The 24,076-nt window shown below is 31.6% G+C and overlaps 1 protein-coding gene across 4 annotated transcripts in view; it reads left to right on the top strand.

Annotated features, from left to right (window-relative positions):
• Positions 1-13,162: 13,162 nt before the first annotated feature.
• Positions 13,163-24,076, top strand: part of LOC127728230 (semaphorin-5A-like) — a 104,891-nt gene continuing 93,977 nt past the window's right edge. For 3 of the 4 annotated variants that reach the window (XR_007994054.1, XR_007994053.1, XM_052235475.1), the window contains exon 1: positions 13,164-13,708. The gene's annotated coding sequence lies outside the window, so the exon portion shown is untranslated. Of the gene's footprint in view, positions 13,709-24,076 lie in introns of all 4 variants that reach the window. The other variant, XM_052235476.1, reaches the window with a different exon arrangement.

The following is a 24,076-nucleotide window of genomic DNA, read 5'->3' as shown; positions in this document are numbered from 1 at the left end:
TGGTGATTTGTGTTTTGATCTCAGTCCACCATAGATACCAATGATGAATAGAGGCCTATACTATTGTCCAGTAGTCTGTGGTCAGTGTTGGTATGATAGATGATTGACCTTCATCATATGTGACTTTGTTTTTGATCTCAGTCCACCATGGATACCAATGATGATTATAGGTCTATAATATTGTCCAGTAGTCTGTGGTCGGTGTTGGAATGATAGATGATGGACCTACATCATTGGTGATTTGTGTTTTGATCTCAGTCCACCATGGATACCAATGATGATTTTAGGCCTATAATATTGTCCAGTAGTCTGTGGTCAGTGTTTGAATGATAGATGATGGACCTACATCATTGGTGATTTGTGTTTTGATCTCCACCATGGATACCAATGATGATTTTAGGCCTATAATATTGTCCAGTAGTCTGTGGTCAGTGTTGGAATGATACATGATGGACCTACATCATTGGTGACTTTGTTTTTGATCTCAGTACACCATGGATACCAATGATGAATTTAGGCCTATAATATTGTCCAGTAGTCTGTGGTCAGTGTTGGAATGATCAGATGATGGACCTACATCATTGGTGATTTGTGTTTTGATCTCAGTCCGCCATGGATACCAATGATGAATATAGGCCTATAATATTGTCCAGTAGTCTGTGGTCAATGTTGGAATGATCAGATGATGGACCTACATCATTGGTGACTTTGGTTATGATCTCAGTCTGCCATGGATACCAATGATGATTTTAGGCCTATAATATTGTCCAGTAGTGTGTGGTCAGTGTTGGAATGATCAGATGATGGACCTACATCATTGGTGATTTGTGTTTTGATCTCCACCATGGATACCAATGATGAATTTAGGCCTATAATATTGTCCAGTAGTCTGTGGTCAGTGTTGGAATGATCAGATGATGGACCTACATCATCGGTGATTTGTGTTTTGATCTCAATCCGCCATGGATACCAATGATGAATATAGGCCTATAATATTGTCCAGTAGTCTGTGGTCAGTGTTGGAATGATCAGATGATGGACCTACATCATCGGTGATTTGTGTTTTGATCTCAGTCCACCATGGATACCAATAATGAATATAGGCCTATAATATTGTCCAGTAGTCTGTGGTCAGTGTTGGAATGATCAAATGATGGACCTACATCATTGGTGATTTGTGTTTTGATCTCCACCATGGATACTAATGATGAATATAGGCCTATAATATTGTCCAGTAGTCTGTGGTCAGTGTTGGAATGATCAAATGATGGACCTACATCATTGGTGATTTGTGTTTTGATCTCCACCATGGATACCAATGATGAATTTAGGCCTATAATATTGTCCAGTAGTCTGTGGTCAGTGTTGGAATGATCAGATGATGGACCTACATCATTGGTGATTTGTGTTTTGATCTCAGTCCACCATGGATACCAATGATGAATATAGGCCTATAATATTGTCCAGTAGTCTGTGGTCAGTATTGGAATGATCAGATGACCTACATCATTGGTGATTTGTGTTTTGATCTCAGTCCACCATGAATACCAATGATGAATATAGGACTATAATATTGTCCAGTAGTGTGTGGTCAGTGTTGGACTGATCAGATTATGGACCTACATCATTGGTGACTTTGGTTATGATCTCAGTCCACCATGGATACCAATGATGAATATAGGCCTATAATATTGTCCAGTAGTCTGTGGTCAGTGTTGGAATGATCAGATGATGGACCTACATCATTGGTGATTTGTGTTTTGATCTCCACCATGGATACCAATGATGAATTTAGGCCTATAATATTGTCCAGTAGTCTGTGGTCAGTGTTGGAATGATCAGATGATGGACCTACATCATCGGTGATTTGTGTTTTGATCTCAATCCGCCATGGATACCAATGATGAATATAGGCCTATAATATTGTCCAGTAGTCTGTGGTCAGTGTTGGAATGATCAGATGATGGACCTACATCATCGGTGATTTGTGTTTTGATCTCAGTCCACCATGGATACCAATGATGAATATAGGCCTATAATATTGTCCAGTAGTCTGTGGTCAGTGTTGGAATGATCAAATGATGGACCTACATCATTGGTGATTTGTGTTTTGATCTCCACCATGGATACTAATGATGAATATAGGCCTATAATATTGTCCAGTAGTCTGTGGTCAGTGTTGGAATGATCAGATGATGGACCTACATCATTGGTGATTTGTGTTTTGATCTCCACCATGGATACCAATGATGAATTTAGGCCTATAATATTGTCCAGTAGTCTGTGGTCAGTGTTGGAATGATCAGATGATGGACCTACATCATTGGTGATTTGTGTTTTGATCTCAGTCCACCATGGATACCAATGATGAATATAGGCCTATAATATTGTCCAGTAGTCTGTGGTCAGTATTGGAATGATCAGATGACCTACATCATTGGTGATTTGTGTTTTGATCTCAGTCCACCATGGATACCAATGATGAATATAGGCCTATAATATTGTCCAGTAGTCTGTGGTCAGTATTTGTAATTATGTTGTATAGCTTTGTTGAACATACATTTACTTGAGAATATATGAGAAGTCTATTGTAAGCAGTATATTTTTCCTACCCTTTGCTGAAAGATTTTCTTCTTTTATAGAATAAAGTACTAATATTATGTATATTGTTATGTTAAAAATATGAAATATTCATTAAGTAGAGGAAATCACAGAAATATGAATATGAAAATATGGTCTTAGTTGCTTCATTAATTAATAATAATCAACATTATTTTGTAGTTCCTTTAGATTGCCAGATTGCAAAGCAAAATTACACTTATTATTATTATTATTATAATTATTATGACAAGTGCTTAACATATATCTATTTCTATTTATTCATTATTTAAAGTTTGAAATATCATAAGAACCTACAAATGAAAAGATGTCTTAAAAACTGATGAACTTGTTGACTTTTAACAAAAAAAGGACCTGTCAGAAAGCTTTCATTAATACAAATTAAATAATTGTAGAGATAGAAAAATATAATTTTGGAGTAATAAAACAAATATGCATTTATACTACCATTATAATTATTTTAATTTACTTTTTTTTTTACACATTTAGTCCAGGGTATAGATTTTGATTAAATCTGATTGTACATGTATATTTATTCTAATAAATATAATTATATGTTTATATTCATTGAAGAATGGAATGATTTTTTTCTGCACTGGTTAACCTCTGTGGGACTTTTTACCTTGTTAATTATTAGATTTATAGAGTAATAGACTTATTTCATGCAATGTCGGTTTCTAAAAAGATGTAATAAGCTTAAGAAATAAACTGTACCAGTCGAAGTTTGAATTAAAGTGAAAGTCCATGCTTTTATAGTCAGGAGCCTGTAATTGAGTGGTTTAATTTGTAGCTGTGTATCATATTTGTTTTTCATTTATTTTTTTGTACATAAATCAAGCTCTTAGTTTTCTCATTTGAATTGTTTTACATTTGTCATGTACAGGCCTTTTATTGCTTTCTATGCTAATTGTTGAAGGCCATACAGTGACTCATAGTTGCTACATTCTATGTCATTTGGTCTCATTGGCAATCATACCACATCTTTTTATTTTTGTTTTGATATAAAGCTACTAGTTTCTAGTGAACACCAGCAAAAATATTCTGAAAAATTCACCTTAAATGCATTTTAATGCACAGTTTTGATAGAGCGCTTTGAAGCATTTGTTTCCACCATTTATTTCTTTCCTTTCAAATAATTTTGCAAGTTTCAATTATTTGTTTCTGTAATTTGGGATACCCACCTAGCTCACTTGTCTTAATTATAATGTACCATCTGTTTGGTAATTGATAAAATTATGCCATTTTCAGTATGATTATTTTCTTTTTCCCATCTGCCAGCTAGAACTCAAAATGTGTTAACATGACAGTGTTTCTTTTAAAGTGGAATTGGTATTTGATCCTGTACTATATATGTTTCGTCCCTAGAATGTGGTACTGTTCTGTATATAAAAGCACATGATTTCCAAATGATGCATGTTGTTTAAATATCTATTAAAAAAACATTGTATAATGATAATTGGTAAACTCTACTGAAAATACATGGGTTCAAATATGTATAGGTTTGATGTCAGGAACTTAATTCAATTCTTTCTCTTGTTTTTACTTCACAGAATGAAAATAACATAATAACTTTAGCCAAACTTTTCAAAAAGACCATTACTTAAAGCTTTGAAAAGTTGCAAAGAAATAGCTGGTGACAGCTAGATATAAAAGCAGCTACAGTTGAAGATGTCAAATATTTTAGAAAAAGAGAACTGGGTGATATGGAAAGCCGTTTTGCAATTTATTTTAACTTAATAAGATACCTCATATAGTTTAAAAGATATCTTATTTAGTTAATAAGATATCTTATTTAGTTTATAAGATATCTTATATAGTTTATAAGATATCTCATATATTTTATCTTATAAAGTATATAAGATATAAAGTTTATATTGAGATATATTATAAAGTTTATAAGATATCTTATATCAACTAGATTATATAAGATATCTTATATATTATATGAGATATCTAACATGTATATATTATATGAGATATCTTGAAGTTAGAATAAATAGTAAAACGGCTTGCCATAGGGTGATATCTATTTTATTTCAGTTGCAATTTTGACCCAATTTGGTCATATAATTTCTTTTACAATTTCAGGTAATTGAACAGAAAAAGATGGGAAGACTTCATTCACTGCAATCAAAATGACTTTTCATGTTCCAGTTATGCTGATTAATAGTGGTTAAATTTTGAATCAATATCAGGGATATTCAAAAATGTTTCTGGCTCATTTGGTTTGTAATTTTTGTGAGTATGTATTTGTCCAGGAAAATATTTTTGTATGTGTATGTATCAAGGTAATGCAGATCATTGACATAAAATAAGAAAATCAATACCAAGTTTAGTATAATTTTTAAACATTGTTAGCTTTTAAGAAATTCATAATGTCATAACCAAGCATGTAAATCAAAAGTGATGAAAAAGACTGCACACACATGCCAACACACATACAAACATGCACATAGAAAAAATGTAAGGACTCAAACATAAGCATTAGCCTTTGCATAACATATTTTGTGGCAAATATTCACTGATAATTTTGTAAGATGCATCTCAAGTGACTTAAAAAGAGATATATCAAACTATCATACAGAAATGCACATTTTAAGGTTCGATGTTTTATTTATGGAAAATATATGCACTTTGTTCATTGAAACTATTGTGTTGCTTGAAGCACAAAGAAAGTAAGGTTTCACCATCTTTGTATTCACTAGAAATCAATATTGGAAGATTGAGTATTTACTAAAAACTAAAAAATTTTATAGCTTACCAGGCCAAAAAGGCAATGTGAGCTTTTGCCATCACTTCTTTCTGTCTGTCATTGTAAACTTTAAAATAAGTCTTCTACTCTGAAACAACTGTGTCAACTGTGTCAAATGTTAATAAACTTTACCTGAATGTTCCTTAGCGAATCTTTACCCATCAAAAACTATAGTGGATATCAAAGAGGGAAACTTAAAGCAAAAAAGATCTACAAGTAGGTCAACATGGCCAAATTGTAGACTCCTTATAGGATTTATTGCCCTTTAAATGACTATTTTTTTTATATAATTTTGCCAATTATTTAGAACTTTTAACAGATAGGTATAAACTGTAAACAGTAAAAATGATCTACAAAAATGTCACTTATCAAAATTTAAACACAACTGATTGCAATAAAAGAAAAATAAATATCAAAATGGCCTTCGTTTATCAGGTGAGAAATTCAGGCTCTGGGGAGTCACTTGTTTAAAATACTATAAAAACATTTTTTTCAGAGGCAAAATGTCTGAATATCCCTTTTCTACACTAAAAAGAAATATATTATAAATATTATTTTATGTTATAATTTTTCTTCCTGCTTCATGTGTGTATAGATTTTTAGAAACATTTTCCAGGTTATTGTTCTTTCATTATGAATAATTTTTACATTTGTTTCTTAACAGAAAAGTTCCAGGTCTATGGATAAAGCACAAGGATGGATAATGACTACCAACAGGTAAGGTCAGCCTTCTGTTATATCATTTTGCAGAAAGTGCAAGAAAAATGGCAAAAAAGGACAGATGTTTTAGTTAGAAGGTCCCTGTTGTAGGTGCATATATGCCTTTGGCAAAACTACTATTAATTGGTATTTCCATAGTCCTACATTGTTATTTTGTGTATAAATTACAATTAGTGGGAGGAATAGTTGTTAAATTGTATTCTTAAGGCTTTTTGATTTTGTCCATATTCAGATTACTTGTCATTGTGGAAGCAGTAATCTTTCTGATATCTGACTTGTCATTGTGAAAGTAGTCATCTTTCTGATTCTAATAAAATCAAACTATCTTATCTACATTGAAATCCATTTTTATCATATTTTTACAAATGCAAAAAAAATAAATATTATGCTGCTGAAGGATTGATAACTTTCAAATTTACTCTGAAGATGTGGACAAATGTAAGTTTTGAATTATAAAGTAAAGCAGCTTGTCAAACATTTATCAATTATATAATCCATAATTAACAGTTCTAATTATCTGTTTTCACTCATTGAACATTTTTTTGTCAGAAATTTCAGAATCAACAGCTTTTTAGCTCGCCTTGCCCAAAGACTCGTTGTGAGCTTTTGTTATCACTTGGTGACCGCCGTCTGTCTTTGTCTATTGTCTGTAAGAATTTACAAAAATCTTCTCCTTTGAAACTATGGGGACAAAAGGATCAGCATGACAAGATCTACAAAAAATTCAAACTGACAAAATCATCAATTGACTCCTTAATGGAGTTATTGCCCTTTAAGGATGATTTTATTATTTTTTTGCGTCTTTGCTTATTTACTTGAAACTTTAAAAGATAGATAGATACTTTAAAAAGTGAAAATGATCCACAAGGCAAGTTCTACAAATAAGTCCTATTGCAGAAAATGTTGGTCAAGTCCTTATTGGCCCGAGAACACAGTTATTTCGTAGTGCATTTCTTTTAGACAATAAAGTCAAATTTAAAAAATCACACCTGCTCTATCTCAAAAAGATTTTTACAGTGTAGTGTACTACTATTGGGACAAATAATTTCAAAATTATAGAAAAGTCTACCAGCTCTAGCTCAAAATATTGACAATTCTATGTTAAGGGGGTCTAAAATTCAGTTTGACAGCTTCAGACATACTAGATTTTGACCTTTTTTAACTGGACCAAATCACTACTTAACATAAAGATTCAGCATCCAAATTTTTTAAACATGTAATTTCATCCCCTTGCTTAATATTTCGTGCATTAAATATAAAGAAATAAATTTGGAAAGTGTATGAAAAAAATTTTCAAGTTATACACTGTCCACACTAGCGACTATATTTGTAGACAATGAAAATCGAAGGACGATAACTGTGTCCTCGGACCTATTGAAGTATTATATAAATTGCCCTTTACTAACAGTATTTACCAATTTGCTGTGTTTGCCTATTATTTTGAAAACAATAATAGATAAATAGAAACTTCATCTAGCAAATATGATCAGCAAGACAAGATCTACATTTAAGGCAACATGACTGAAATTGTTATTTGACTCCTCATTGGAGTTATTGCCCTTTAATGACAATTTTTTGTCGAACCTGCGACTTTTGTCGCAGAAAGCTTGACATAGGGATAGTGATCCGGCTGCGGGGGCGGTGGCAGCATTAGCTAACTTCTTAAAAGCTTTATATTTTAGAAGGTGGAATACCTGGATGCTTCATACTTTGTATATAGATGCCTTATGTTACGAAGTTTCCATCTGTCACATGTCCATTGTCCTTGACCTCATTTTCATGGTTCAGTGACTACTTGAAAAAAAAGTTAAGATTTTTATTTAATGTTAATTTCTCTCTTATTATGAGTAATAGGATAACTATATTTGGTTTGTGCGTACCTTGCAAGGTCCTCATGCCCGTCAGACAGTTTTCACTTGACCTCGACCTCGTTTCATGGATCAGTGAACAAGGTTAAGTTTTGGTGGTCAAGTCCATATCTCAGATACTAGAAGCAATAGGTCTAGCATATTCGGTGTATGGAAGGACTGTAAGGTGTACATGTCCAACTGGCAGGTGTCATCTGACCTTGACCTCATTTTCATGGTTCAGTGGTTAAAGTTAAGTTTTTGTGTTTTGGTCTATTTTTCTTATACTGTATGCAATAGGTCTACTATATTTGGTGTATGGAATGATTGTAAGGTGTACATGTCTAGCTGGCATGTGTCTTCTGACCTTGACCTCATTTTCATGTTTCAGTGGTCAAAGTTAAGTTTTTGAGTTTTGGTCTTTTTTTCTAATACTATATGCAATAGGTCATCTATATTTGGTGTATGGAAATATTTTATAATGTACATGTCAGTCTTGCAGGTTTTATTTGACCTTGACCTCATTTTCACGGTTCTTTGCTCAGTATTAAGTTTTTGTGTTTTGGTCTGTTTTTCTAATACTATAAGCAATAGGTCAACTATATTTGTTGTATGGAAGGATTGCAAGCTGTACATGTCTGCCTGGCATGGTTCATCTGACCTTGACCTCATTTTCATGGTTCATTGGTCAATGTTTAGTTTTCTTGGTTAAGTCTGTATCTTAGAAACTATAAACAATAGGTCAACAATATTCAGTGTATTGAATGATTGTAAGGTGTACATGTATTTCTTGTTTGGTTTATATGACCTTGACCTCATTTTCTTGGATCATGTCAAGTGTATGTGATAGTTGTAGTAAAGCTTTATATTTAGAACTATCAACATAATATCAATGATTAGTAAAGAAGGCGAGACATTTCAGCGTGTGTACTCTTGTTGCATTTTCCTGTTAACTGGAAAACTATTAAAGATAGTTAGAAACTTAAGATAGAAAAAACGTTCCACAAGGCAAGATCTGAAAATATGTAGATATCGCTGACATCTTTGGTCATCATTTTAAAGAAGTTTGTGCCCTTAAATGACAATTTTTACCCTTTTTTATGTTTTTGCTTTTATCTTGAAAAGTATAATAGATAAATGAAAACTTTGAAAAGCAAAAAAGATCAGCAAGAAAGGAAATACTAATAAGTCAAACACTGCTGAAATTTTTAGTCTATTCCTTCTTGGAGTTATTGCCCTTAAATGACAAATTTAAGACTTCTTTCGTGTTTTGGGCTTAAAACTATAAAGGATAGAGAGAAACTGTAAACAGAGAAATGATCAGCAATAAAAGATCAACAAAAAAGAGATTTTAGTCATGAATTATATTGTAGGCTACAATGTTTGAAGGTGTCCATTGCACAAATACCTAGGTTAGCGACAATGGCTCTTTATAACTTTTAGTTGGGTTTCTTTTTTGTGCCATTTAAATGCTTGGCTGCTTGAAAATGGTCTAAACAGGACTCAGGACTTGTGCTTTACATACATTATATGTAATGGTCAATAAAGAACAGCCATATTTTGATTTGAAATCATGAAGAAGCAGAATGTTTCTAATTTTTTGTAAAATTTGAATTTCCTGATAAAGAGTTATGGTATATAAAAATTTGATATGTATATAGCATCATATTTTTCATTTAAAAATGAGATACTTTATGGCTTATTTCACTAGTGGTTTATGCACTGGAATAGAATTCAAGTGCTCTAGAAGGGTAGGCAGTTTCTTCTCCACTCATGTCACCTGTCCTGTTGCTCATAGAAAATACAATTCTGATGATAAGTGAATTCTTACCATAAATGAGCAACGGGAATGAGATAATGGTTCTGTTAAGTGGAACATATCCATCGTCAGGTCATGTTGATCTTTAATATATGCTCAACTGGCTTTAGTTTCTATTTTGTTTTTGCCAGAAATCGTATCTTGTATACAAAAGATGCAAGATGATATAAACCTACATACATGTTCTCTTCAGAAGTAGGTAAACATTCGTAGAAAAGTAGGTGCTTTGGTTCATGCTGATATCTTTATTTATGTGGCTCTATAAGAAAAGGTCATCTAAACTTGCATGAGGTGCATATTAAATGATAAAACTAGGGATGACAACAAGTACTCCGGCACTTGCAAGGAAGATTGAGTACTGGAGTGCAAATTTCATACTCCAATGTTAAGAAAAAAAAAAATTTATGTGTTCCTCTGAGTTATTTGAAATGTCCCCTTTATTGTTACAAGAAAAGTATTCTCGTTGATGTCAATAGGCTCATTAAAACTTCAGTAGAAATCCGCCACCAAAATAGGCTGTCTGGACTTATTTCAGAAAATTGTCAAATGGTTGTACTGTAATTGTCCCCAGTATGTTGCTTAATTAATATTTGTGGTGGCACTTTAAACATCCATAACCATGTAAAAGTGAAACATCCTGTTAGTGCCTGTCTAAATCACATGCAAAACAGTAATCTATCACAAATTTCAAACTTATAATGTATTTTAATTGACTCTCATCTGATGTAGTATACAAAATTTACTTCTTGAATAAGAATAGAATTAAATCCCTTTGTGAAGGCCTGCATGGGCTAATATTATTAGACATTTTGTCATACTCTGACGATGTTTATACAGCAATTGACAGTTCACCAGTAGTTAATCTTTGAAATACGTTTGATTTTTTGTGTATCAAATTGTCTTTTGTATTGCTCATGGTTCATTAATTAGATGATTTGAGGGTATTAAGAGAGTGATCACAACAACAAAAAAATTTACTCTTAAAACTTGATATTATCAAAGTACTTGAGTACTCACTAGTATTTGAACTGAGTACTCTAGTATTGATTCTACAACATTTGCCATCCCTAGTTGAGTCCTTCTTGATTTCTTAGGTTTCTGGTATCCTAAAATGTATTTAACTATTTCCTTTAGTATCATCTAAGGATGGCAGATGATACATGTCTTTCTTGGAGGTGTGAATCAGTAACTAGTAAACCAATTATAATCTGACACAGTCATTTTGATCTGAACAGCTTTTAAAAGACTGAACAACAAATTATTAAGTCATTTTCAGTATTTCAGTCAATTTTCAAATTTATCCACTGCAGTAAATTCAGTACTGTTCAGACAATTGGCTTGTAGTCAATTAAGATCTGTTCAGTCTATGTTCAGATTGTTCAGTAGTTGTTATTTACCTGTATATATCAACATCATACTGAATTGTCTGAAAATCTACTGAACAGTACTGAATTGACTGCAAGCAAATTGTATGGACAGTACTGAGTTTACTGCAGTGGATAAGTCGGAAAATTAATTGAAAGACTGAACATGACTGAAAAATTTGTTGTTCGGAACTTCAGACTTATCAGATGATGATAAGATCAAAATGACCATTTCAGACTTTAATTCATTTATGAATCATTTTACATGTATATAGTTAGGAGGTTTTATCATGAGGCATTGACCAAAGTACTAACTGCAAATAAGTACCGGTATTCCTTCAAGTGATGGACCCTGGGAGCAATTAGATAAAAAATGGTTCTTATTGGAGTTTTTTACTTTTTTGGTCTTTCACTGAAGCCATGTTGCTGTAAGTGTGGTATACAGTTGACACTTAGACTTTTGGAAAATGTATATATATATATATATATATATACAAGTCTAAATTGAAAACAACGTTCAAACCTATGGTTGCGTTGGATAAAAACCGCAATTTTTATACGTGTGCATGCAATACAAATTTCTTGGTAGAAGGGTCTAAATACAGCACAAACAACATTTTCCAAAAGACCAAAAAAGTGAAAAAGTATATTTTAACAAAACGCATTTGACTAGCAGGTCGAACAACGGATGTTTTTAAACCCTGCTGATTGCCATTGGCGATTGCCAAAAAAAATGATCACCAGATGTAACAAAATGGATCTGAACTATTAATTTAATACCAAACAGAATACAATAAACTTGTGGAAAAGATGGTATACAGCAAACAAAAGGTGCAAAAATTAGTACACCATACCCAGATTTCGACAATTATTGTCTCTTCAGTGATGTTAGGAATCGAAACGGTATTTGGAAGGCCATATAATTTACCTCAATTTAGGATAGACTCTTGAATTTTGAAGAGTCGAAATAGGATGAACGGATCATATAAACCCGGAAGGCAAATATAATACAAGCCCAAACGAAAAAATATAAACAAGTCTAAATTGAAAACAACGTTCAAACCTATGATTGCGTTGGATAAAAACCACAATTTTTATACATGTGCATATATATAAATATTACTAAAGATAAATGAATTTTTTCTCTTGTTCTTTTCTATACTGCTCTTATTGAACTGGACATATGAATTTTCACTAAGCACCAGTTTTTAAATGTTCACTTAGGATGATATATGGTATTCCAGCTGCCAGATTTGCTGCTTATAAGTCCTGATCCTTTCTTAAATCCTGTTCCCAGCCCTTACTGCAATGAGAACTATATTGAACAGATTGGGAACAGAATTTGCAATATGGTCGGGATACATATTATGACAATGGTTTGCTTGGACTCATCACATGACTTATCAAACTTTTTGAAGATTTTGTTGGATGAAGAAAGGGGGTGCAAATTTAGGAAAATGTTGATATTAGCTTTGAAATGACATTAGGACAGGAATATTTCTGATTGACTGACATTTTTGTATCAAGTGTATCATATCAGATACAGTACTTAATCACTGTAGATTCATTTATTTTTGTGGCTTGAGGAAAAATTGTATTCGGTAGATATTTGATTTCATGGTTTGGCAAAAGTCTTCATACAAGCCTTTAGAAAATTTGTACATTGTTGAACATTTTAATTTGTGGTTTACCTGTATACCAACAATATCCACAACCATTAGTACCCCACAAATAGTCATGAATCCACAGTACACAATTTCTTGTTTATGTTTTTGATACTGATATAATCAGGTTATTTTCAAATTGATTTATTAAAGTTTATATTTCAACATATTCAGTTAAACCTCTAATATACATTTTAATATTATATATTATAGTCATATATCTCAATAGATTATATAACTATAGACAAAGTTATTATTAACATAACCACATAATAAGGTTGTCCTTTCCCTCCAGACAGAATACCATTTACTGAAAATTGTATTACACTATTAAAGGGGTGGTAGTACTATCATAGGAGAATAGCAGTGAACCGTGACCTGTTTTTATAATACACTGTTCACTTTACCAAAAGACATAAGTCGTAAGCAGATGATTTTTTCTAAACAGTATGTTATGTTGACAGAATAAATGGATGTTATATGTGCACCAGTGCAATAGTCGTGTTTTCAATTTGAGCATTTTTTTTTTCTAGTTCAAAAAGGTGTTTTTTAAGAAGTGTTGTTTTTTTTATATCTGTGACTGATTTATGGATGTAAGATAAATTTAAACACAAAACGTTGTAATCTTGATCAAAGATATTTACTCAGGATGTGTTTAACAGACTCTAATAATCATTTTAAATGAAGTAAAAAAGGTTTTGATCCTAATTAGCCAACTTTATATACAGATGATTTGTGGAGGAGTTATTTATTTTTCCGTTCATAAATTGGAGAATTAATTTTACAATTAAACTACAATTTGAATCGTCTAGAATTTTTTCTGTGGGAATATTTTTTAAATTTTGCATCACAATGTGAAATATAAGAATGACGTTTCCAAAAGTGGATTGGGATTAATTTCAACTTTTCAATCTTAATTAAAGGTAAGTTTAGATTATATTAATATGAAATTTATTGGATATGATAAATAGATTCAGTAGGTTGTTTACTTTCATAAATATATAAGTATGTTGAAACAAATAAAGTAGAAAGCATGTAATGGTTCGGCTTACTTTATCATTTAAAAATTACATTAGCATAAAGGGTTTAATGTAGAGGAATGTTAAAAAATAGATTTTAATAATTTCATTCGTTTACATAACACAATATTTGAAGGTACAGTTAACATATAAAAGTATGTTTTATTTAAACGTTAAAGACAACACAATAGTTGTTCAAATTAACAAGTAAAAAATATCTTTTTTGCTATACCCACACCCTTTCACCACATCTCTTTCACTCACCCACTGTGTATTTGACAAATTGCATTTGTTTCATGGCTTTCAAACATATTATTATGCAGAAAAATATATCAAGTAATAGCATAACTTTTCAGAAAATTTTGATAGAAAACTTCTTTTTTTTATTGTTGCTGATATTAAAAATTTTGGGTGGAACTGTTATTGTAAAATACTTTCATTTTTGTTCTTTATGATTTTAAGATAGGTGCAAAAATGTGTAAATGAAAAGAAGCTGTGAAATATGAAAAACATGCCAAGAGGGTTGATCCTTTCCTTGGTAATCAAATACATGCACAAGTTTTTATGCAATAAGCTATTCAAAACAAACATTATAAACCAAATGTGTGCATCAGAGCCAAATATTTTCATTCAAATTGTTCAACTTTTATCTTCTCTTTTGAAAACAGTAGACCGAAAAATTCACATAAAAATCTTTTGATAGTTATTATTTGTTTGGTATATATTCTGCATATTAATCAGGGATATAAATGTTTTGTAAATTATATACATAGAAAGATGAATTTTAATATCTCCGAAACTTAGATGTTGGTATATATAACAATGTTGTAGACTCCCTTGGATAAAGTTTTAATTGAGGTGTTAATTTTAGTGGATCTTACACTTCAACAGGAACAAATATATGTTAGATATACTGTTCCCAGCACTTCAAGAGTTTGAAGAGACAGGGGTGGCTTAGGAAAAACAGAAAACCCAAGAAAACCCCAGCCTTTCATTCAACTATTAGATACCACAGAAAAGTAATTATATTTGGTTTGATCCACTAGATTTAATTTGCAGATTTTGATGAGTGAGAATACAAATAAAATATCACCTCTGAAAATTAAATTAATCATAGAAAAATAGAATAGAATTTAATAATGACATTTAAGATTTTCTTTAGTATTGATGGAAGTAATCTGATGTTCCGTATTCTTTAGTGTGATAATAAAACTTTTGGGTCTATGAATGGAGATATAGGTGACCGAAAATATCCTGGGAATAGTTTATTGGTAAATAACATACATGTCTTGTAAATATTTACCTGCTCATTTGCATAAAAAATTAATTAAATCTGTAAATCATTTTTCACAGTTGACATAAAAAGGAAATTGGGTCCTGGAAATTTAATTAAGGACTTGAATATGACCACATGTAGATCATAAAATTTTGTGTCCTCTTTTATGGCATTATAACATTTATTCCTTTGACCAGTAAAAAGGCCAAAACAAGTTCAACGGAGTGATAATCTTTTTAAGAATGTTCTGTTCCAACCATAGATTTAAACAGTTGAGCTGGTTAGGCAGAAACATTTAGCTGCTGCTATAGGTTGATATCTTGAAATGACAAAATGATGTGACTGTGTCAAATGTTCTTTATTTATATACATGTACTTTAATTCACTCTTTGTTCCTCTTTCATTCAGTATGTCTGCAAATTCATTGACTGAAAGTGGCTACACATAGTAATGTGATCTTCAGGTTTAATAGTCAGTTGTTTGAAGTATAAATTTAGGTATTAGACTTTGTGATCTAATAATCCCTTTGTCTTAATTTTTTGTACAATTCACCTTTTGAAGCTGAATGAAAACTATAGGATTGTTCTAGTTTCAAAAATAAAGTTTATGAATAGGAGTTTCCGCTTCCCTTAAAGATTTTCGGAAGGATGTACTCGAGTTAAAAAGGTTTATTTTAAGTAGATACTTCTGTTTTGAGTATATTAAGAAACATCAATTAAATCAGTGGTTGTTGGGGGAGGATAGACTACTGGTTAGAAAAAAAATAATTGGTAAATTTTACGGGGGATTGACAAATTAGATCGGATATTGTTTAGGGAGGATTGACAAATTAGATCAGATATTGTTTAGGGGGGATTGACAAATTAGATCAAATGTTGTTTAGGGGGGATTGACAAATAAGATCAAATGTTGTTTAGGGGGGATTGACAAATAAGATCAAATGTTGTTTAGGGGGGATTGACAAATAAGATCAAATGTTGTTTAGGGGGGATTGACAAATTAGATCAGAAGTTGTTAAGGGGGATTGTTGGTGAAGGATAAACTAATGATTAGAAAGAATTAAAGCAGTTGTTGTCGGAGGATTGATAACTTACAGACAAATTAAATCAGTTGTTTTTGGGAAGGAAAGATAACTAATTAGACAAATTAAATCCCAGGTTCTTGGGTGAGGATCAGCAACCGATAGACAAATTTAGTCAGCTGTAATTTGGAATTACTGACAGACAAATTGATACAACAGTTGAAAAGGCACCAGACGATAACACCATCACCCCCTTTCTTCTTTGTTACTTTGTACTTTAGGATTTTTGATTAAATTGTAATTGTCTTTAATATGCAACTTATGCTTCCTTCGAACTATGTGGTTTTTTTTTTCTCTTATCCATGCAATCTTACAATATCTGTTGTTTATACTCTTAGTAAGGCATCATGTATAAACCACAGCTATTGATAAGAGCAAGAACATTAAATAAAATGAAATATGAAAGAAAACATGTTAAAAAATCAAAACACACACAAACACTCAAAAGGTGAAAAGGGGGGGGGGGGGGGGGGGGGGGGGGGGCACGCAACTAAAATTCCATGAATTCTAATAAGAAAATTTTACTATTTAAACAATTGATATAAGTAAATATGGCTTATTTTCAAGTGATTATCTTAAGCTTTGAGTATTTGTACTACCTCATATAAATGATAATGACTGTTCTTGCTGGATGAGTCTTAATAGTGAGATAGACTCAAGTATCGAGTAGAAAATTGTAACCATATATTATTGTTTAACTTGCAGTTTATAAAAGATTGATCTATTCAAACATTACCTTGCAGTTTGCATTAAAAAGAAATTGCAAATTCATTGATAATATATACGATTAGAGGTTATTATTTGTTCACAACTCTTTTAAACACAATTATCAAATGCAGTTTTGTATAAAATATTTGTCAGTTCTGGACTCACACGCTGGTGTTGAAAACTGGTGTTTATTTAAGAAGTTATGAATCCATCAATCACACAGTAAAACTGCTACTTGGTAAAATTTAATATTGGGTTTAAACCTGGTCTGGTTACCTAATACAAATATCAGTCCAGCTGGGCCAAACAATACACAAGAATACCTTACCTCATCTACTGAAACTTCAAAAACTTTTCTTAATTACAGGTAGACAATTGTTGATAGGTAAACTCTTTACTTATTAATTAGATCAAGGGCACCTGTTGCCAAGGTGTGAATGAAGCAATAATAAATGAGTGATAATGATTTGTTTGATTTTAGAGCTCCTTATTTATTTGATATAAAGCCAGTTACATCACATGAAATGGTTTTATGGTTACTTATCACAAGGCTGTAAAATTGGGAAAAGCTTGTTGAAGTTTGCCAAAAGTATTTTAGTCTGACACAAGCATGGAATTATTGCTTCTGACCTTGGATTGACACCTTATAACACTATGACCTCCTTTTGTGTAGTCTTTGGCAGTAAGTGTACTAACAATGGATTTAAGGACATCATAGTTTTGTACATTTAAAAGATAGTATAGCAGATGCAATTGCATTAAAGTTACTTATCATAAAATAACTGAAACTGCCAAATTTTTACTTTTTTCTGGTAATTTTTTTCTATTTTGGATTGAAATATGTATAACCATTAGTAAACAGAATATTTTTGGATCAGGTGAATACCACTTTATCACATAACCTTACATATTTCTCTGCTGTGTTGATTTGACGGAAATTAAACATTTTGTATGGGACTTCAAATTAATTTAGAAATTGTATTTAAACTTTAAAGAAAGGCATGGAAAATACAAATCTTTAACTTTCTTATGTGTGGTGACGTAATCTTTTGGCTTGCATTGTTTGATACCATTAAAACAACAAAATTCACTTGATGAGGACAAAAAAATTGTGTTTAGACATTGATAGAGATATTTTTTTTCTTCCTTTCTATGGAATATATACAACTTGGTTAAAGGTACAGTACAAATTTTTACTTTACAGAAATGTTTATAAAAGTAACTATTCAGGGATCATGGGACCGGCATAAGTTCCTGGCTCAAATTGTTAGTATAAGCAAAGCTGAGATTGGGCCAGGACACCAGGCTATCATGGGACACACACAAAGTTGTCTTTCATATACTTCAGTGCCTTTAATAATACAAAATAGGTTTGAAAATAAACAGAAACAGAAACATTACCATTACACAGTATACTTATCCCCTCTCCCTGCCAAAAAAAAAATCCATGGTCCTTTATTGTCCTGATAGGTTGAGGAGAGAAAATATCTTTGTTTTTCAGTGGTATGGAAACAACTGTCTTACATTCTTGTTTCACTGTTCTGAAATCTTATCATGACAAAATAGATAAACAAAAACATGTCTTTAATGTCCCTTGTTCTTTTAATTTTTTCCAATATGCTTATTTAACTATTTATCAAACTGGACAGATAGACTGGTATATTTTATCCATGATGCTAAAATAGATCTGTTAAAGATTTACACCTAACATTTACATGTAATCACAGCTTATAGTGGTATAAGGTATATTTTGTCCCAGGTCACAACACCTACAATTCAAAGAAATTTAATTATTTTAATTGGTCAGTTTAACCAAAGAAACTATGTCTACATCTTATTACAACAAATGTAATAAGTCACTTCAAAGTGAATGTAGTAATATTTTTATGACCAAAAAGTATGTTGGCCATCAACTTTTGACATTTCTGACTGACCATATGGTCTATGTAATATTATGTAAATGAGATTTATAAAAAAAAATACACATTATTAGGATGGAAAGTGATGTATAAGGGGACTTGGTTGAATAAATCTTATGGGTCAAAATAAAAATAATCTATATGTCTAAACCTAGATGAACTTGTTTCTTGTGAATCTATTTAAAAGATTATGAAATCATACAATAAAGTCCCACATATTTTCTATTGAAACGAATGGTTGAAAACATGTACATAAATTTACAAATATTAAGATAAAAATCATTTTTTATGAACTTTAATTTCGTATGCTGAAAAGTATAAAAAAAAAAAAGGGAGAACATTATTCAAAGTTTATGCAGAATGACTTATTTTTTGTGAATAAATGTTTCAGTTATGTCATATTAAGAATTCTTTTCCTCAAAACTAAGCAAAATAAAATTCTATTTGTATCACTAGAAAATCTGATGTAAAGTTTCATTTATGTACATTTTATTTTCTTTAAGTAAGTATTAATGTGGCTTAAGATTTTATATTGAATGAATAAATCCTCAAGATATTATCAGAATTTGAGTTTAACTTGTAGAACACCTTCAATGGAAGAAAAATTAAATCAGATAACTATACTAAATTAAACAAATAATATGTCTCCAGTATTTGCTTTGCAGAGTGCAAAACGAGATAAAAATTCTAACATCATGATTGAAATGTATGGGAGAGAAAAATGCTAATTAAATGTCTTGTCATTAAAATATGGATGACCAGTGAGACAAAATAAACACAAAATGTCAACCTTGACTGTTTCAATCAAAATTATTGAAGTGGAAAAAGGTGCTTTTGCATTCTCACGGCAGTAGTGAATGTTTTGCCTGTTTCTATTCTTGTACTCCTTATCAAGTCTTTTTCTCAGACTTGAATGTTACCCATATATATATAAATTGAGGGAAGAAAAGCCAGCCAACACAGTGTTGATGAGAGGGCAGTGGGATACATATATTGATTGTCCATCAATAGACTTTTTTTATTTTGTTAAAAATAATTGTATAAAAAACAAGAATGTATAAAATAAGAAGATGTGGTATGATTGCCAATGAGACAACTCTCGGCAAGAGACCAAATGACATAGAAGTTAACAACTGTAGGTCACTGTTCTGCCGTCAACAATGAGCAAAACCCATACTGTGCATATCCTCTGGATTTAGTTTTTATCACAATGAAATTTTACATAGAATTACTTGATATTATATTTAGTATATACTTATGTAATGCATACTATATGCAGTTTAAGACATTGCTATGAGACATAGATGCGATAGAAATGCAAAGTTACAAATACCAATTAATGAATAAGGTAAAGTCTTAAGGCATCATATTATTTCTAGCAACACAGCAAGTAATGCATCACTGTTTACTCGTCCACCACCTTACTCCAAGTGGTGTGCAGCAAAATACTTCAGTCTACAATTTCTATGGTTTCTTTTACCAGTAAATTGACTTAAGTTTGGGATTTGGGATCAAAATTTGTAAGCTAGGGTATATCAGCTTTGTCATTTGCTTGGTAAGTTGGTCACTGAAGCAACAGGTTATTAAATTGAAATGTTGTAAAAGAAAAACATGATACTCAGGTCTCTTAAAGTTATCACAAAGTACACAATGATACTTAATGTGTACCTTGGTAAAATGAAGTTAATTGCAATTAGTTTGTCCAGTCACTTGGTGGCCTGTGCTTCTTATCACATCTCTACTGTCAATTAAAATATTTCTGATAGATTTAATCACTTAATTGTTTATTTGTTATTGATAATACAGATAAAACAGCAGTAAATATAATTAATGGTATTTTGCTGGTCATATACAAAAGGATGAAGTCAGTTTTAAATCTTACTTTTCAAGAGGGGCTTCAGAGTATTTGATTTTGACATAGCTGGGATATCACTGAGACATTTTGATCAGCCAAATAGAAATTTTTAACAAAAAAAAGATGAAGAACTTGTGGTCTCATTGAAATTACTCAAGTCATATAAAGTTTTTGATTGGATTGATCTGTTCATAAATGTACATTGGTCTTTTGTCTATAATTAGACATACAACATTCTAAAATATCTGGTAGAAAATATGTAAATTGGGTCTTAAAACTGCATGTACAACATTCTTATTTTGTGTCATACATGTAATAAGATTTTAGTTGGTATTTCAAAAATCTTTACACTTATGTTAACAGACATATACAAATATAGATATATAAAAAGAGTTTTGATGAATTTTAATGAGGACATCTACGAATAAATTAATATGATAAAAGAGTTTGAACTATGTTACTACATGTATATCCAAACATAAACTATATTAATATACTTTTATAGTGACATCATGAAATAAGAATTTTGTAGCTGTTGTAAAGAAAAAATTCTGTTGAAAGAATAAGCATACACACATGAATAGGAGGGGGTTACTACCTTGCTGGTACATGATGGCCATATAAATGTTGTTTTTCTGTGAATTCAAATATTGAAATACCAGTATTGTAGTGTTGTGAATCTGGTGTAGGTTTTCTGTGACAGAGGACATGATATGGAATATTTAACATTTTTCTCAAGATATTAAATAAATAGCCTAATGTTGTACGAGTCAAGTCCAGTTTTGTCATTACTTTTATTAAAGAATCTGCCTTGTATCTGACTAGTCTGTATGGATTTGACCAAACTACTCATTTAGGAAAAACATACTGATCATATCAAATATAAGACACTGTATATAATACATGTACATAGTGATTATGGTTTTCTAGTACATCTTCGTAGATACTTGAGACATTGCAAAGATTATATCCAATAAATCTGAGCATTTTCAGACAAAATAAGATAAACATTACAGTTAATTAAAAATGTAAACATTTAAACCTGTTAACTTAGTTGTTTTCGTGAGCCATACGATAACATGTGTAAAACAAAGTGATAGTATAGGTGGAAGTATTTTTGATGTTAAACAGTGTTTACTCTGAACTAATGCCTTGTTTTGTCCAATTGGTCATTTTTATACGACCGCAAAAAAAATTTTGTGGTCGTATATTGGTATGACGTTGGCGTTGGCGTCGTCGTCGTTGTCGTTGTCGTCGTCGTATGGATCTCTCTGACATTGTACCACAAGGTTCCATATCACAAAAGGAATGCTGGGATTGATTTTGGGGGTAATTGCCTCAAAATTTTAGGAATTAGGGGCCAAAAAAGGGGCAAAAAACAAGCATTTTTCTAGTTTCATGACAATAACTTGTGTGTAAGTGTATGGATCTTTCTGAAATTGTACTTCAAGGTTCCATATCACAAAGGGAAAGCTGGAATTGAGTTTGGGGGTAATTGCCGAAACGTTTAGGAATTGGGGGCCAAAAAGGGGCCAAAAATAAGCATTTTTCTAGTTTCCAGACAATAACTTGTGTTCAAGTGTATGGATCTCTCTGAAATTGTACTGCAAGGTACCATACCACAAAGGAAGGCTGGGATTGATGATGGGGGTAATTGCCTCAATATTTTAGGAATTAGGGGCAAAAAAGGGGCAAAAAACAAGCATTTTTCTAGTTTCAGGAACATAACTTGTGTGTAAGTGTATGGATCTTTCTGAAATTGTACTACAAGGTTCCATATCACAAAGGGAAAGCTGGGTTTGAGTTTGGGGGTAATTTCCCTAAACGTTTAGGAATTTGGGGCCAAAAAGGGGCCAAAAAACACATTTTTCTAGTTTCCAGACAATAACTTGTGTTCAAGTGTATGGATCTCTCTGAAATTGTACTGCAAGGTACCATACCACAAAGGGAAGGCTGGGATTGAGTTTGGGGGTGATGAATCATAAGGGGGTTCAAAAAATTTGGGGGGGGGGGATTTTTTTTTTATTCCTTTTTTTTCTTTTTTTCCTTTTTTTTTTTCTTTTAAAATTTTCCATTTTAAGTTGGTTATTTCTGATTTATATTTAAAAGCAAATAATAATGATATGGTAGGAGATACACACCAAACAGGATGTGTAAATTATTATAAAATAAGTATTGTGCAATAGCAAGAAATTTTCAATTGCACAGTATTGCACAATAGCAAGAAATCTTCAATTGCACAGTATTGCGCAATAGCAAGAAATCTTCAATTGCACAGTATTGCGCAATAGCAAGAAATATCCAATAGCACAATATTGCGCAATAGCAAGAAATTGTCAATTGTACAGTATTGCGCAATAGCAAGAAATATTTAATTGCACAGTATTGTGCAAAAGAAGATACTTCGTATAAATTGCTTATTTCTTGACCAATTTCAATGGGGTTTTATTCTTGAATTCTTGGGGTTCTTTAATATGCTGAATCTAACCGTGTATTTAGGTTTTGGATTTTGGGCCCCGTTTTTTAAATTGGTCCACATTGAGGTCCAAAGGGTCCAAAATTAAACTTTGTTTGATTTCATCAAAAATTGAATTATTGGGGTTCTTTGATATGCCGAATCTAACTGTGTATTTAGATTCTTAATTTTTGGTTCCGTTTTCAAATTGGTCTACATTAAGGTCCAATGGGTCCAAAATTAAACTTAGTTTGATTTTAACAAAAATTGAATTCTTAGGGTTCTTTGATATGCTGAATCTAAACATGTATTTAGATTTTTGATTATGGGCCCAGTTTTCAAGTTGGTCCAAATCGGGGTCCAAAATTAAACTTTGTTTGATTTCAACAAAAATTGAATATATGGGGTTCTTTGATATGCTGAATCTAACCATGTATTTAGATTTTTGATTTTTGGGCCCCGTTATCAACTTTGTCCACATTGAGGTCAAAAGGGTCCAAAATTAAACTTTGTTTGATTTCATCAAAAATTGAATTCTTGGGGTTCTTTGATATGCTGAATCTAACCATGTATTTAGATTTTGGATATTGGACCATAATAGGTGAATGTCCAATTTAAAATTTTTATGTTCTTAGACCACATTCATTCTGTGTCAGAAACCAATGCTGTGTCAAATATTTAATCACAATCCAAATGCAAAGCTGTATCAAGCTTAAATGTTGTGTCCATACTTGCCCTAACTGTTCAGGGTTCGACCTCTGCGGTCGTATCAAGCTGCGCCCTGCGGAGCATTTTATTTATGTTTTAAGTGTTAAAATATTGTGAAGTTTTACCAATAAGATTGGCTTAGTACTTCTAATTTGTACTTACAAAAGCAGTTTGTCTTAGGATTTTTGCTTTAATCTTTGGGCAAAGATAAATTTAAGTACAATAAAATTGAGAATGGAAATGGGGAATGTGTCAAAGAGACAACAACCC

This window comes from Mytilus californianus, unplaced genomic scaffold, assembly GCF_021869535.1.
Source record: "Mytilus californianus isolate M0D057914Y unplaced genomic scaffold, xbMytCali1.0.p SCAF_2, whole genome shotgun sequence".
NCBI lineage: Eukaryota > Metazoa > Mollusca > Bivalvia > Mytilida > Mytilidae > Mytilus > Mytilus californianus.
This window is presented reverse-complemented; position numbering and strand designations above follow the sequence as displayed.